Source organism: Hylobates moloch, unplaced genomic scaffold, assembly GCF_009828535.3.
Source record: "Hylobates moloch isolate HMO894 unplaced genomic scaffold, HMol_V3 SCAFFOLD_2, whole genome shotgun sequence".
Classification (NCBI taxonomy): Eukaryota; Metazoa; Chordata; class Mammalia; order Primates; family Hylobatidae; genus Hylobates; species Hylobates moloch.
In genome coordinates, this window is record NW_026652277.1 from 72,419,079 (window position 1) to 72,437,394 (window position 18,316).

General features: G+C 34.7%; 1 protein-coding gene across 47 annotated transcripts in view; it reads left to right on the forward strand.

The window, feature by feature from the left end:
- The window catches only part of ADGRL3 (adhesion G protein-coupled receptor L3), an 866,327-nt gene that overhangs the window by 172,786 nt on the left and 675,225 nt on the right, over positions 1–18,316 (forward strand). The gene's annotated exons all lie outside the window — the stretch shown is intronic.

The window sequence follows — 18,316 nt, forward strand, 5'->3', positions numbered from 1 at the left end:
GCCCTCCTCGGCCTCCCAAAGTGCTGGGATTACAAGCGTGAGCCACCGCGCCCGGCCAATTCTCTTGTGTTTTCTATATTCACTTACGTGGTAGTCTCTTCCACTTTAACATTATATGTGATTTAAATGCTTATTATTTCCAAATTTTTACCTCTAGCCCAAATGTTCCACTCTGGGTATATAGCTACTTTCTCAAACATCTTCATTAGGATTTTTGATAGGCACATCCAACTAATATGTCCAAAGCTAAACTTCTACTCTCCACCTACACCCCTAAAAATATCTTTTTTAAAAGCTTTTACAGTTTCAAAAATGACAACTCCTTTCTTTCATTGGCAAGAGTCAAAAACATTGACCTCCTCTCATACATCACATATAGGATCCATAAGCAAATCCTATAGCTTCTACCTTACGTACATTGAGATATTACCTCTCACTGCTTATGCGGCTGATACCTTGCAGCCAAACCACCCTCATTACTCATCTGGATTATTATGTATCTTTCTAACTAGTTGGACTGGCTGCCTATCATCTGTTCTCAACACAGAAGCCAGATGATCAACTTAAAATATAAGTTGTATCATGTTACTCCTCTGCTCAAAATCTTATAGTGGGTTTCTACTCATGAAATAAAAGCTAGAGTATGAATAATAGCCTACCTACTTCCACCAGAACTAGGATTTAGCCCCTTGTTAGCTGTCTGATCCCTCCTACCATTCTTCTCCTCCCTCACTCTGCAGCCGCCCATTAGCATCCTTGCTGCTATTTAAATCCCTTTCAGGTCTTGCCTGAGGGCCTTTGCACTTGTTTCCTCTGCCAGAAATGCTCTGAAATGCTCTCCTTGTCGTTTTCCACGTATCTTGCTACCAGTTACATTCAGGTTTTTACTCAAATTTTACCTTCTCAATGAAAGAGTCTTTGGTCATACTATGTAAAGTTGTAAATTTTACATGCACTTTTATCACTGCTCAGTGAATCGTACCTTGTATTTTATTTGTTTGTCATGTTTTGTTATTGCTGTAAACTCCACAAAGTTAGGGTTATTTATTTGTTCATTGCTTTATTCCCAGTACCTATAAAAATACCTAGCACATGGAAACAGCTCAATACATTTGTTGAATTAATAAAATATTCATTGAATGAATGAATTTTAAATCACATAGTACATATTCTGCTCATAGGAAGCAATATTATGGTGATGTTATTGATTTTATTATATATAGTGGTATGTATAGTACTGATTAGTCTTTATCTGTAGTATTAATTTTTCAGCTGATGTTTCATCTCAATTGTACTTCTATGGAAGAAAATGTCTTCTAAATTATCTACTGCTACACTCCTATTAGTGGAGAGGGACATCAGAGTGAGCGTATTTCTTTCTCTCATTCAATAAAATATATGAGAATTAGGACACAACACGTATTCCTGAGAGGGATCTCAGAAGATAATAATCTATGCTTGATGTGGACATGAGAGCTAGAAAATTTCATGCTGTGATCTTAAGGACTTTAAAAATTTCTGAGATAACTTTGACTACTAAAGCCAAACCAAAGAGCTAGGGGATCTAAAAGTGATCAAAATCATTAGAAAAGATGATATATGAAAAATTTCTAAAGATGTTGAGATTATTTGGTCTTAAGAAAAGTTGAGAAATGTCCATCTTTAAGTGTATGTCAGACAGCTTTGACCAAATAGTTTCTATAGCTACCAAAAAGAGAAGAAAGGAAATTACGCAGTGGTCTTTGGCTCAAATTTAAAAAAATTCAGGCAAGTTATAGTTGTTAAACATGAGGATATGTTATTTAATAAAATATTTTCTTTTAATCTTTCATGGTAGTTTAAAAATAAAATAAAACTTCTTTCCTGGAATGAGTCAATGAACTAAACTCTAAGAAGGGTTTGCATTTTAGATGCAAAGGCATAGCTTCTGAATGCAACATTTTTCAATGAAATTTTAACAATAGCACATAATGAAGGCTAAGATCATTTAGACATTTATCATCTATTTGTCATATACCACATACTAGAGATACAATGTTTTTTAGTGTATGGTGTACTCTCGAATAGCCTTCCTCTAAAGCATGACAATGTCATATAAACAACAGCAATCATAATAGCACCTGAAATTTATGTATCACATTCTTTAAGTAAGCATGTGTCTGTGTTGTCTCACTTAGTCTTCAAAACAATACTGTGAGGTAGATACTATTATTATGTTTGTATTGCCAGTGAAGAAACTGAGCCTAGGAGGTAATGCAACCCACAAAACGCCATTAATCTAATAAGTACAGAGATGTGGTTAGGAGCACTTGTGGCTCACTCCAAACCCTGTGTTCCTAGCCCAGTGTTGTGCTTTCTAGCAAGTGCTAGAATGCTATGTGATGAGCATGCTCTCAGCTGCGTGGGCTTGAATCCTTTAACAGCCCTTTGATTTCCTGTGACTTTTTAAATGTCTGTAGCTCTCATTTCTTACATTTATAAAGTGGGTTTAATAATAATAATTATATAATCTGTGAGATGATTTATGTGTAGAAAACAGTGTTAATATGCATTAAGTGTAAGCCATCAGAGAAGAATAACATCATGAGATGAGAGGGAAGCTTTGATTTGTCTCAGATTGCATGACTGTAAAAAGCATCATTGAAATATCTGCTTTTGAGTTGAGCCTTAGAGTATAAATAACATTATACTAGTCAAAGAAAGTAAAGAGTAAAATGAAGTACTTTAAGGGTATGGCCTTTGGGGTTAGATAGGCTTGATTTCTAGTCCAGGCCTTGTCAATTACAAATTAATTCTTAGGCCTCCACAGGTACGTCTTGAAATCAGGGCAGTAATGATACCCACTTTCACGATACTGTGAAGATTAGATGAGTCACTGTAGGCAAAGGGCAGTTTGTGGCACACAATAAAGGCAGCTATTTTTATTGTGAATTATCTGTATTTAGGACAAACACAATGGAAGCAACAAACAGTAAGACTTGAAAGAAAGAGAGTAGGAGATGGTGAAGACTATGAAAGAGTTTTGTCAATTAATATTAGCAAAAAATGTTTAAAATGTTAAGAATATCACAGTTTTGTGTTTTTTAAATAAATAAGCATAAAGTATAAAACATGTATACTCAACCATAAAATTGAAGAAAAATGTCTAGAAACAAAGAAGATATGAAATTATGAGCTGTAGTATAACAATCCTCTGAGGAAGGCTTTTTTAAATGATATAATCGTATATATATATAAATATATATATTTTTTAATAAATTGTGACAGAATCTTGCTCTGTCACCCAGGCTGGAGTGCAGTGACATAATCTCTACTCACTGCAACCTCCACCTCCTAGGTTCATGTGATTTTCCCACCTCACCTTCCCAAGTAGCTGGGACTACAGGCCTGCACCACCACGCCTGGCTAATTTTTGTATTTTTAGTAGAGACCGTGTTTCACTATGTTGACCAGGCTGATCTCAAGCTCCTGACCTCAAGTGATCCACCTTCCTCGGCCTCCCAAGGTGCTGGGATAGCAGGCATGACTCATGGCACCCTGCCTGATACGATCATATATTTGAAAATTAACACACACACACACACACTCTTGACCCTTGTGTATATATGTGTATATAAGTGTATATACATGTGTATGTACATGTATACACGTATATACACTTGACCCTTGAATGACTCAGATGTTAGGAGCACCACCCCTCCACCTGTCCCCCAACCCAACACCATGTAATTGAAAATCTGAGAATAACTTCTTCCTCCCCTAAAACTTAACTACTGATAGACTGTTGTTGATTGGAAGCCTTACCAATAACTTAAACAGGAATCAACACATATTTTATATGTTAGGTATTGTATATTGTATTCTGAAAGTAAGCTGGAGAAAAGAAAATGTTTTTAAGAAAATCATATGAAAGAGAAAATAAATGTACTGTTTATTAACTGGAAGTGGATCATCATAAAGGTTTTCAGCCTCGTCTTCACATTGAGTAGGCAGAGGAAGAGTAGGGCTGTTCTTACTGTTTCAGGAGTGACAGAGGCAGAAGAAAATCCCAGTTACTATAAATGGACTCATGCAGTTCAAACCCATGTCGTTTAAGAGTCAAACTATGTAAAGTTTCATATATAGATGACTTTTTCATGTAAATATATATGATTTGAAAAAAAAACCTTCTGATCACTTCTGCTGTAATATATCTCCACGTCTATTGCTAATGTATAGTTTTCAAAGCTTTGTATAGCCATTTACCAATGAAAATCTCATCCTCCTATATTTTGATTCAAAGCATACCATATTGACACCAATGTCTCATGAATATCCCTTAACTGACTTTTTCATGGGTTTAAAATCTGTGTTATTGATGCAGCTGTCTAGCTTGAGGAACTTAAAATATTTCTTTTAGAACTTAATATTGAATAGACTGTGATGCTAAGATGGCAGTTTCTCTATTTAAGCAATATGTTGGATATGAGTAGCGTTTGTCCTAATGTTAGTTTCAGGGAGATTATTGTAATATAATGAAAGCCCACAGTGCTCCTAGAGATGTCCTACCTTTCTACTGCTATGGGTGGAATTTTCAGTTGTAATTACAGTCTTACTTTCTAAAGCTCCAATTAATTGAAGTAAAAGCCGGTAATTTTTTTGTGTGTGGATTTTTAAATATTTGACAGAGTTTGTTCTTCATTTACTCTGCTATATTTTTACCTGGTAGTGACACTCGCTTCTTTTGAAATGGCTAGAGTTGTAAACACGTAGGTTATGATGCCCAACCAAATATATGCATGATGCTTATTTCTCTCCTTTTTGAGTATTGTAGATATATATTGCTTTGCGGCTGTGCCATTTAGAAATTCTCTCATGTTAAGAAAATGTTAATTTCCCTGAACTACAGATTCATCATCTGTTAAATGGTGATAATGTTATTTACTCTATAAATTAGGATTTCAAAAAGGATATGCATATGAAACATCACGTTAGCATTTAAGGCCTGACTAGCTGAACATGTTTTGTGCCAATTGTGTGCTAGAGATAGTTCTGGATAGTTTACTTGGATTATTTTTTTAATCTTTTCAGTAACGCTTTAAGGTGTTAGTCCCGATTTTACAGATGAGTAAATTGAGGCAAAAATAGTTTAAGTAAGTTCATGCAGCTAATGTAAGAGGTAGAATCTGTAATCAAGCAGCCTGTGTCCAGAGCACGCACCTTTTGGGTTGTTTACTGTTATGCATATATATTTTATATGTCATATATATAATCTGTGATAAATAGTTGGTGGGTGTGGTCAAATAATAAATAATATATGCTGTCCTCTGGGTTTATCATAGTGAATGATCAATAAAACATGAAAGAGGCCGGGCGCAGCTGTAATCTCAGCACTTTGGGAGGCTGAGCCGGGCAGATCACAAGGTCAAGAGATCGAGATCATCCTGGCCAACATGGTGAAACCCCATCTCTACTAAAATAAAAAAAAAAGTTAGCCAGGCATGGTGGTGCACACCTGTAGTCCCAGCTGCTCGGGAGGCTGAGGCAGGGGAATCGCTTGAACCTGGCAGTCAGAGATTGCAGTGAGCCAAGATTGCACCACTGCACTCCAGCCTGATGACAGAGTGAGACTCCGTCTCAAAAAAAAATAATAATAATAATAATTTTAAAAACCATGAAATATGAGTATATAGGCAATATATGTCATGATTTATAAAAATTAATGGTATCACTGTATTGAGGATTTGGTTTGTTTTGCTTAAAAACCTATTGTACTTCTTCACTGCTTTCATTTTTTTTTAAACAAAACATTGACCTTATGTTTTTAAAATATTTATTTATACAACTTTCTTCCACAGGGCATTAAGCAGTTATTTATTTTTGTAGCAAACAAAATAGCACACTGTCTAGCAAACAGCAGGTTTAGAATAACTATTGTAAGATAAATGAATGAATAAGTAAATGAAGCCGTTAACATGGATGGAGAATTAGAGAAGGACATTCTAAATGTGAGTCACCATATGTACAAACAGGTTGGAGTTAGAGACGACGACAGAGCATTTGAGAGACAATAATCATCACCAAAATTCAGTAATAATAGCAATGGTTACTGTAATGTTGTTTGTGGAGGTCTTTTCTCTTCAATAGTACCTGAACGTTAATGTCATTCAATGTCAACTTTTGAATGACTATGGCATGATATTTTAATAGATATGATAAATAATAATTCTGTGCTCATGTTCTTAAAAGTTCTAACAATTGTGACAAACCTTACTTAGCCTGAGGTTTTATTTCAAGAGGGATCATTAAATAGTAGGATATTCTCTAAAAGACAGAAAAAAATGCTTATCTGTAGAAGGGAATGGAAGATAAGTATTATAAGCTAATATCATTATGCCCAAGTCATAGAAAATTGTTATGACATTACGACTATAATGCAGATACATACTGCCCAGACATCTCTTTAGCCAAAGTTGGTTCTCTAAATAGGAAGATTTTAAAAAATGAAATTGTTGTTATTGAGTTTATTTGACTGGGAGATCACAAAAAATTACCAAAAAATTGAATACAATTTACCACTCAGAAGTTTAACTGATTGTTCTAAAACATGCAATGTAGTTTTCTTTTGCTCTACTGAGACTAAGTGGGGACCGATATCCTGGCAAGTGCAAGAGGCATAGAACACACTCCCAGCTAACAGAGGCTCTTGATGTTCAAGAGCATTTGGGCTAAACTATCTCAGAAAGAATTAGATCATTCATATACTGGAGGCAAGGGAAAGGTATCTGCCTTGGTGCCTCACTTACTCTGTGTTTTCAGGCGGCCTAGATATAGTTTGCAGTGGTGCTGTTGGATACTGGGAAGTCTCATCTTCGGTATCTGCTGAGGCTGGGGGTATGCCCCATGGCAGCCAATTTAAAATTGCTTCAGCTTCAAGAGGAAAAACAAATTTTAGAACACCTGAATCTCTGCAGGCGAATCTCTGAGTATTTTCCTGCCTAAAGCATATACCACTGTAGATCACCAGTTAGTATCTTTAGAATTGGCAACTATTAACTGAAAAACTAATTTTTCTTTTTTTTTTTTGAGACGGAGTCTCGCTCTGTCGCCCAGGCTGGAGTGCAGTGGCAAGATCTCGGCTCACTGCAAGCTCCGCCTCCCGGGTTCACGCCATTCTCCTGCCTCAGCCTCTCCGAGTAGCTCGGACTATAGGCGCCCGCCACCACGCCCGGCTAATTTTTTTGTATTTTTAGTAGAGACGACGGGGTTTCACTATGGTCTCGATCTCCTGACCTCGTGATCTGCCCGCCTTGGCCTCCCAAAGTGCTGGGATTACAAGCATGAGCCACCGCGCCTGGCCACTAATTTTTCTTATCTCTCTCTCACTTTCAAATAACAGAAAAAAATGAGAATTTCTATTTGTATAGTTAGAATTCTATATAATATCTGCAACATTTTCAACACATGATGAATATAAATTGAAGAGAATAATGATGAAAGGAGGAAAGATATTTATGGGTTTTAGAAAAGCTATAATCTTAATTATCTTGTGAAGCATTATTTCTCAACAAATTATTTTTTTAGAACTGGTCTGAACTAAAGTTTACAACTTACCTATAATTTTGTTTGGCTAAGATAAATGTTTAGGTATTCTGTGATATGCTAGATCCTTTCCTTGAAAATAGTATATTAGTTTTAGGGAAAATTTAAGGCATTTAAATATTTTTTTAAGAAAGAAATAATGGTCATTACTTGCTTTCTTTTAAAATAAGCATTCTCTTTCCAATATGTATACAGCCACCAGAGATGCTGAAAAAGTTCTAGATTTCTATAAAGCCATGATTTTATGGAACATTTAAGTGGCAGTAATTTGGCTGGCTTTACCATCAGCTGCATAAACATCAATGTCTATTGACACATTATAAAGGCACAAGTGGAGTGTAGCCTGACATCCTGATTCCTGTGCTGAGGTTTAATAGTGCATCTGTATCACTTTTCCCAGTGGGAAATAACAGGATGTCGAATTGTAATTTTTTACTACTGTATAATAAAATATAGCCATAATAAATAGCATCTAAGCAAATAAAGCGGATTTGGACCAAATCCATTTTGCCTTCATCACTTAGTACATAGCTCATGCTTTTAAGTAGTTGTGGATCCTAAATTGGCTTAATTGGATCAACTTGCATTTGACTGTCTTTGACTGCAGTCAAGTAGAGACAGATATTTTATTTTTATTTGCTATTTAATATTTAGGTAATATTTTTTAGTAAATTTGCTTTTGTATTCCATTGTGCTTATTAACAGTTTGTCTGGATTATGATCTAAATTGTGCTTCGATTAAGTTAGTTGACCTTTTAAGCTTGTTATTGCTGCTGCTTTGTTATTTTTACTGTTATTCATATGCCTAATGTTGATATTTAAATAGTCAAACCAAGACTATTGTGTAATGTTAAGAAGGTTTACAATTGACTGTGAATGTCCTGGTAGTAGGAACAATATTTAACTCAGTTTTGTAACGCAGTTAGCTAGCCCCGCTTTAGGTTTACTGTGGCTCTTTCTTTGTTTATTAGATTGATTATTGAATGAAAATGATTGTGAACAATGTTCTTTTGAAATATAAATATATAAAAGTTTGCCTTTTATGTAATTTAATTTGTCATCCATTTTAATAGAAATAAAAGTTAAAGTAGCACATTGAAATATTAAAATATTAAAAAGCTGCTGCCTATTAGGAATTTTGCCAAACATTAGAAGAAAATAGCAAATTTGGGATGTACAAAAATGATTTCAGACAAGTTTTTTAAAACTCTTCTTTGTTGCTTTTTCAAAAATATCTAGTTCATCTTTGCTCTTGATTTTTTATTGTAATAACCACAGCATGCTATTCTTAAAATTGTGGTATACATAAAATTATGTTTGCATATTTATCCCATATGAATTTGAGATTTTACCTTTTTTTTTTTTTTTTTTTTTTTTTTTGGGGATCTCCTGCAGTGGCACAATCTCGGCTCACTGCAAGCTCCACCTCCCGGGTTCACGCCATTCTCCTGCCTCAGCCTCTCCGAGTAGCTGTGACTACAGGCGCCCGCCACCACGCCCGGCTAATTTTTTTTGTATTTTTAGTAGAGACGGGGTTTCACCGTGGTCTCCATCTCCTGACCTCGTGATCCGCCCGCCTCGGCCTCCCAAAGTGCTGGGATTACAAGCGTGAGCCACCGCGCCCGGCTGAGAATTTAACTTTCATTGTTAAGGCGGAAAGTAGAAAAAATGTTAAAATGTTAAAATTTTTGTTATTAGCATTCCCTTTATATCTCTTGAATGCATACTTCAAAACTAATTGATTACATTTAGTAACAATGGAAATTAAATTCAGCATCAATTAAATTTAAAAATAATGCAATACTTTAATTCAGGTAAATCATTTTCATAGTTTGCTGTTCTTTGACTTTTGTTATTCTGAAAACTATTGTTTCACTTTAACAGACTTTTTTACTTTTTAAAGAGTTGTGTTGCTAGCTGTATGCAACATCCTTTTTTTGAGACAGAGTCTCGCTCTGTTACCCAGGCTGGAGTACAGTGGCGCAATCTCGGCTCACTGCAAGCTTCGCCTCCTGGGTTCACGCCATTCTCCTGCCTCAGCCTCCCGAGTAGCTGGGAATACAGGCGCCACCACCACGCCCGGCTAATTTTTTGTATTTTTTAGTAGAGACCGGGTTTCACCGTGTTAGCCAGGATGGTCTCGATCTCCTGACCTCGTGATCCACCCACCTCAGCCTCCCAAAGGGCTGGGATTACAGTTGTGAGCCACCGCGCCCGGCCAACATCCATTACTTTTAAAAAGGTCTATGGATGCATTAACTTTTTCCTACAAAAAACCAACAGGTTAAAAAAATTTTAGTGAACCTTATTTGAAAGGATGATATGAATTTCCCCCCAATAGGCATGCAATATCTAAATAACTTAAAACGTAGATTTATATACTCTTCTTTTTATGTCTATAACATATAGACATAAAATGTAAATACTTAAAAGTCTTGTCCTCAAAAGGCAGATTAAAATACCCACACATATTCAAATCCTTTGAACTTCATCAAGAGGGTTAACTTTTGCTTATCTATAATACCAGTATTACCTAACCTTATTATAACTAGGTGGAATCATGTATGAGTAAAACTTCAGTTATCTAGGATCTTGTTTGGGTGGGTGTGGGGGGACTTCTTTGGGTAGAAAATAATTTCGGAAAAGTTGGGGCAAATATCCCTCCTATTCAAGTGTCCACTGCAGATGTTTGCATTTGAATAGTAAAACTATTTCCAAAGTTCTTTCTGTTTTCCTCAGAGCTTTAGGTATTTCTTCTGGATGTCAGTTTGTCAATACTCTGCTTTTGCTTCTTCTAATTTCTGTTTGTTAGAACTCTGTATAGGAAAGACAGAATAAGTAGGTCTTGATTGAGGGCCTCTCCATGAAGTTGAGTTGAATTTTAGTGCAGTGTGCCTTTTTTTTCTTTTTTTTAACAAACGTGTTTTCTGATTCAGGCTTGTAAGTTACATTGGTTTGATTTCCAGATGTTGGAGTCTCAGATAAGGGACTATTACTGTGGAACATAAAGCACATTTTTAAGACCTCAGTACTGAAGATTTTCTGCTTGAAATCTTAGACAAAGTGAGAAATAAAGCTTCATGCGATGAACTACAGGCAATGTGGGAAGGGGGCAGAGAAAAAAGGAGAAAGCAGAATGGCAATGCAATGGAAATCTGATATTTGATACGTAAGTTAATCCCTTTCAGACCTCCAGCCAGATTTTTTTTTTCACTTGTGCAGAAGCATTTCTTTATTTCCTTCTTTCTGCTTTTTGATCCCACATTCTGCCCCCTGCACAGTTGGAATGTTCCCAAAACACTTTGGCAGAGGTCACTTCTCAGAAGCTTTTTAAACTTTAGTTAGAATACATTTATTGATTTTTTTTAATGACCAGAGGAATGAGGATTTTTGGAAAAAGTTCATCTGAGATTCAGTGTCTGGCTTGGCAATCCAAACTATTTTAAACCTCTGAGAACACTTCATTAGATGCCAGGTTCTCATCTTTAGTAAAACAGTAAGGATTCTGGCATATTGGATTTTTGTGAGATTTGTATCACCTGACAATTTGGCCTTCTAGATATGTGAGATAAAAATCATTTTTCTGGAACTGACATTCAGAAACTGCATAAGTTTACAAAAATTCGGTAACTCTTAAAAAAAAATCTATCATGAGTCTGTAGAAGGTATTTGGTAGCGTGTGTTGGCACAATAACTTGTTCTTAGGCTATTTTTCCTTGTATTTAATAGTTAAAGATTAAACTCTAAATTTATTTATCTAAATTTACCGTAAAGGGAAAGTACAGTTTTGTGAACTAAAAACTGGATAGTTAAAGACAGGATAAATAAACGTTTAAAGAAAAGGTTCTTTTCTTAGTAGAGCATTTCTGCTTGAATGAAATTTTAGATTTCTTGCTCAAATTTTGGACATAAACCAGGACAAGATTTCCTACATCCTTAACCCTGAGATAATTATCATATGAATCATCAAGTGTACTCCCTAAGTTACTCTGCCTTACACTGTCCCAGCATGCATGTTTCAGGTCAGATTTTGGTATGTTTAACCAGTGTGAAAGGAAAGGAGATGTAGCAATGGTAGAGTGCTTAAATAATATATATGTTGAAAGCTGATTATTTTGCAACGCATTTCAAAATGTTTTAGTATAGAGCCTGTGTAAACGGTAAATATCTCCAATACGTTCAAGGTGAATTAATTAATATGCAATCTTTCAAAAACACTGCTCCTGTAAAGGCCAAGGGGTCTATATGTTCTCTTTGTATATCCATCTTAGAAAAAAATACATGAGTTTAGAATTCATATTTGAAGAAGCAATAGCAATCAGTGTCACTTAATTGCAGGTATGTATTGAAAATTATCTATTTGCTTTATGAATGGTAGTTTCTCATTTTAACAGGAATTCTGAGAACAAATGTTTTCTTTCCTGACTTGACTCCCTTGTATTTTGAACAATATTTATTATTAAAATATACTATATTCCACTGAAGTTGAACAAATGAACAATGATCTTTGTGATCCTCTTCTTCCTAAAACTTAAGTACTTAAATATAAATTATTGTTATATTTTCATTACTTGCAAAGCAAACTTCCAATTGTTTTGAATTGTTTTGTCATAGAATATGTAAATGTATGTACTGTTTAACAATTATTATTTCATGATATAAACCGCAGGGTAGATTTCAGCATGTTCTACTAGAAAATCACCATTTAAAAGTATAGAGGGTAGTCACATTTTATTATAAATGAGAGAAGCTTAATAATTCCCATTATTATAGAAGTCGGAAACCATGATTAGTATGCAAATACCACTTGTCATGTGTAATTATAGTCATAACATAGCCATTTTTGAGGGATAAAAACAGAGGGTAAATTAAATGTTTTTGTGTTTTTAATATTGATAATTTGAAAGCTATTTCTTAAGCAGAGAAGGAAAGGAGAAGGCATTGCTGAGGAAATATCTTTCTGGAAGCCCACCAAGTCTTCCTAGGGTTACAGACATGGGCTGCTGACTACTTCTAATGCAGAAGTGTTTAAAGGAGAGCAGGAAACCCCTGCCCTCAGCCATTAGTCCATTTTGCCCATATGGAATTTCCATTTTGTACTGAATCATTTTCTAGATGTCTGTTCAAGCCTCCATCAGTCACATCTGCTGTATATTTTACCATCTTTTCTTCCTTCATAAGAAGCTTCTTATTTTCCTATCTACAGCAGAATGCTAGAACTCTTCCTGAGGGTGGGTTATTCACAGCAGGTCTTGTTTTCTCCTTTATTATGTCATAGGACAATGGCTACATATTTCCTTAGACACTAGCAGTAAGTCGAAGCATCTGTGAGTCAATCCTCGGCTAAACTTGAAGAAGGAATTGATTGTGGCTATGGACGCGGTGGGAGCTTTGGTTAGCTTTTGATACTTGAGAAAGAATAATTCTTTGCACTAAAGGAAATAGAGAAAAGACTTAATCCTTGGTTTTAATGTTAATAAAATCTCTTCTCTGAGTGCAAGAACTGTGTGTGTATCTGTTTACGCTGCCCTATTCCTAGCTGTTACCACAATGACTGGGTATATAGAAGACACCTCAGCATGGGTTCCTCCCTTCCCTTCTTTTGCCTTTGCCTTCCCTATTGTATCCTATGGTATGGTACGGAATGCTATGGTATCTTATCCTATTCTATCCTCCTATCCTGTCCTATCCTACCCTGCCTTCTATATGCAGACAGGCAAACTGACAGTCACAATATATTTCTTCCCTTCCTTGCATTAATTATAATGTATTTTAGTATTTATATAAACAAAATGTATGAAACTTAGCCTTCTATAAGCAAAATTGTTGGGTAATATATTGACTAAGGTTTGAGGATCATTCTCTGGATTTTCTGCATTTTTTTCCCTAATAATAACCTGTGAGTTTCCTGTATGTTGTACATTTTTATATCCTTTATAGATCTGTTGACTATTACCAAAAAATCAATTATATGTTTTTCAATGAGGAGGAAGCTTAAGAGTAATTTCATCTATTTGTCATGTTAAAAATGAAAATGTTACCAGATAGAGAAGGTAAGGGATTTTTTTTCATAACATAAATGAATAATAAGTGGGATTTAAAATAATTAGTAGTCATTTTAACATTAGTCTTCTGGTAAAGTTTACACCTTCTTTCCTTTATTCCTCTATTCTTTCCTTTATTCCCTCTTTTTTTGCTTACTTTGCATTTAGCCCATTCTTCATTTTCTCTTTGTTTAAGGTAGAAGCTTTGATTATTGATTTGAGATCTTCCTACTTTTCTAATGTAGGCTTTTAAAGCTATAAATTTGCCTTTGAGTACTGCTTTCACTGCATCCCATAAATTTTGTTATGGTGTGCTTTGGCTTCCATTTAATTAAAATGTTTTCTAATTTCTTTTGTGATTTCATCTTTGACCCTTGGGATATATAGAAATGTTAAAACTTTCAAATATTTAGGGATTTCCAAAATCTATTTTTCTTTTTATTTCTAATTTAATTCTGTTTTGGTTAGGCAACACAATTTATATCATTTTTCATCCTTTTATATTTACTGAGATTTATTTCCTGATCTCACATTAAGCCTATTTGGGGATAGGAGAGAGAAAGGAAAATTCCCAAGCAAAATGACATAGGACCCCCATTGTTCTTACCAGAAGTTCAGTAGTTTTTCTTGATAAACATTTCCTGATTTGTTAAATGACTAGTTAATTTCTATAGTCCTGAAACAGTTGTTTTTGGCAATTTTGTCCAGTTTTATAATTGATTTTTGTGGAGACTATTTGCCAGCCTACTCATTTAGCCATTCTCAAAGTTCCACCCCCAGATACTTTATATAATGGAGTACTCTTTCTTGGGGCCATAGGCTAACAGGTAGAAAATATGGGTGCATTTAGGACTAAACTTTGTACTACTGATTTAAAGTTTACCAAGCATTTAGAGGTGAGTTTGTGCAAAAACAGTTGAGGCTAATTTTTTGGGAAGATGAGACTTCAGCACAGTATTTAAAACTTTGAACAAGTGTATGGGTGATTGCATTAGCTGACAAGCCACTCTGTTCAGAATAATCTTGTCTGAGGTGCCAGTCAGCAACCCGAGCTCGCTGTTATGGAAATTCTATTTGGAGTAGAGTGGTGTCAAAAAGTGGTGTTTGTAATACAAAAATTGTATTCATCCTTTATAAATTCTTGAAATCCAGACTCTGTGAAAAATAAAACAGTGCTTTTGTGGATTACTGAGCAGAAAATCATCATGAGAAAAATGAAGTCTTAGGTTGTTCTGGGAACCATTTGCAAGGCAGATTTGAGAGGGGATTGAATGGTGTTCTAAGAGGTACTATTGAGGTGTGTAGACCAGTGAGACAAGATTAGTGGCAGGCGGTTGAACTAAGTACAAATTGTCTTGGACTTTTGCCTTTAAAATATGTGTGTAATAACCATGGTGATATTTGTGAATTATAGCTAATCTGTAAAATAGGGTGAAAATTTATTTTCACTGTCTATTTTACACAGCGATGAGGATTATGATATTGGAAATAGAGATGAAAAAAACAATCTGAACACTATCTAGAGAGAGGTGGCACAAGGTGATGCTTATCAATAGGAAATCAAAGTAGAAGATATTTGAAAATCACCCATAGACTAGTCCGGTGAGACCTGAAAGGGATAGTTGGAAAAAGGATTTGACCATCGTAAGTAAAAAGATAACATTTGAAAGCCTAGTTGAAAGTGGGAGGTAGACTGTCATAAATGTGATGATTATGTCTATTTTCAGATCATTGACTCACATTTTCCTATTCAACATCCAAAAAAATTGAAATGATGGATATGAAAGCGATATACTTCTTTTTACAAATAATAAAATTATATTACTAATACCTAATATGTAACTGTTTGTCCAGTTCTAAGAATGATTTAAGGATTACCTCTTGTAGACAAAAAGATATTCCATCATAAAAATTTCTCTAACTCGTTGTATTGTTTTTTAAGTCTCAATTATCACTGACCTTTTTAAAAAATATCACTGTCGTCTTAGGCTGAAAGCCATCTATTAACTGACAACAGAATAGTCTTTTAAAAACATGTTTGTTCATGTCACTTCTTCATTGACTCATGAACCCTGACTGGATAGTTCAGTAGGTGATGCCACATAATATTGGAATTAATGTCACTTGGACTGAGAAAATAACATATTTTCCATCTTAATTCCACATTAATTTATAATGGGATTCCTGGAATCTTATTTTAATACCAAAATGTGAAAGTATCTTCTAACAGTAATCAGTGTCATGAAATTCTGAGATGATCATTTTCTAAAATACTGATTTTGGGAAGTTTATTTTCTGTCTTTTGTTATAAACATCCTGATAAGAAACATAGGCAGTAATAATCAGTACGTTATTTGAAAGGCTTGAGGATGTAGAGTCTGAATTTGGCTTTTTTGCATTCCAATTCTAGCCTTGCCACTAATATCCATACCAACCTCAGAGAATTGTTTTAAAGGTTAAATGTGAATTCAACCTGCCAAAAAAGTAAGAATTTTACATATAAATAGAAATGTATGTAAATTATTTATACATATATCTATTACACATAATAATATAGCAATATATTTTATAAATATGTAAAAATGTGTGTATGTATATGTATAGACACAGACTCACATTTTCTGTGTGTGTGTGTGTGTGTGTGTGTGTGTGTGTGTCTGTGTGTATGTGTTTGTATCTATCTCTTTCTTTCACTTACTGCTCCACAGCTGGAATGCAGAGGTTAGCTCTGTGAGTGCTATTTTCATCTGTTCAGTTCACTCCTGAATTCATACCAACTAGAGCAGTGCCTGGCATTGAGTAAATATTTGATGAATGAATGAAGTTTCTCTACTTTTTAAACTTTCTATTTTAGGATTAGAGAATGTACCTTGAACATTCATATTTATCATGTTTTCCAGTTTTTTTGTAATTGATGAATGTCATTTTTATTTTATTTTCCATTTTGGAGATCTTATATATGTGATTGCTTTACAAAGTTTGATTTAAAGCAGAAATTAATTTAACTTTTAATTTTTAATTAAAGCAATCTAGTACTCGAACTCAAAACATTTCTATCTAATTCTCAAGACCTAGAGTGAGTTGCAATAATTTCTGGTGCATTGCTTTTTATGTCGCTTTAGAACCATATGGAACTATAAAGTAATGAAGCTATGAACATATATTTGCAGCCATTTATTTCTATCCAAAATAAATTACATTTTTTGTCTTTCCTCAGTGCTTTGCTCCTAAATAATCACATTGCTCAAAACAATATTTTTAGTAGCTCCTTTTAAAAGATCCCCTTTAGATCAAGTTTATTAATTACAGAAGAAATTCAGTCTTACTACTTTTTATTGATAGAACAGTATCATTTGATATAATACCTTTTCCTGACCTTCTTGCAGTTTTCTTTTCTATTTTCTTTACCCTCCTGCTCGCCTTTTTCTTTCTGGTGTTTTCCCTCACACCTGGTTGCCTTCTCATAGCAGGCTAAGTGGCTCTATGTAAGCTTGTCCTTGGTTGGAGCCGTCTGCTGACTCTCAAGTGTCATAAGTGGCTGTAATTGAGAGAGGCATTAAGATGTTGAATAGCCAAAGTGTAAATGGAAGATTCTCTGTCCTTACCTATAAAAAGAAAAAGAATCTATAAAGGTAGCTATACAAAGAAATTCAAAGACACATATAATAGTGTACTTTTGTTTTTGGTCTCAATTTATATGCAGCCAATACAGACAGTTTCCAATAAACAAGTTTGTGTGTGTGTGTGTGTGTGTGTGTGTGTGTGTGTGTAATTAAGAAATGGAAATGTTTTGTTTACCCAGTCAGCATTTTGTGGCGCTGTTAGGTGTTTGGTTCTTTAGAAAGGGGTGATACAGATTGAAGAAGCCACAGTCTCTGTTCTCTAGCAATTCATATTATAGTGTAGCTTTCAGCAAAATAGAGAAATGTACAAAGAGGTATAGGAGTGTCAGGGAAGATAAGATTGGTTTTATCTGTGGTGGAGTGGGTTTGGTAGTATCAGGGAGAACTTTGTGAAATTAGTTGTGCTTGGATGTCAGAATGTATTTCCCAGATGGGAGGGAAAAAATAAAAGATCTTAAAGGTGATAGTGTTGTAGGCAAACCTCTAGAGAACAACCCATGATTGTTTAGATATGTAGAACATTTGAAGATGAGATATGCCAGTTCTTCAAAAACCAGGGAAAAAAGTGACAGCCAATAATTATTGAGAGAGCATGCTAGAATGATCATCCAGTGAGATTTAAGCAGTTGATTAAAAATTTGTTTTTCCTGCCCAAGCAGTCAAGTGTGGCATTCAAGTATGAACTTGAATTGTTCTTGTGGTACAAAAACCTCACTAATTGGGCAAATACAAGTGGACACTCACTCCAAAAGATACAGTGAGTTTCATTGCTTTAATATTTTTTAAGTCCCTCAACAAAATATAATGCTTTTATTAGTGAATAGCTTTCACTAATGTTTTCATTTTATATCATAGTATATCTTATTTTAATGAATAGTGATTTGGTAAAGTAGAGCTCAACTTTAATTTTATGCTATTGACTTTCTGCCCTGTATCTCATTCTTTATCCATTTGGGGGCAAAATTCTAGAATAGATAATGGATTTTGTCACTGTTTAGCATATATAGAGTTACTTAACCTCCTGATTGCATACTACCACTAATAGCATAAACAAATACTAAATATAAT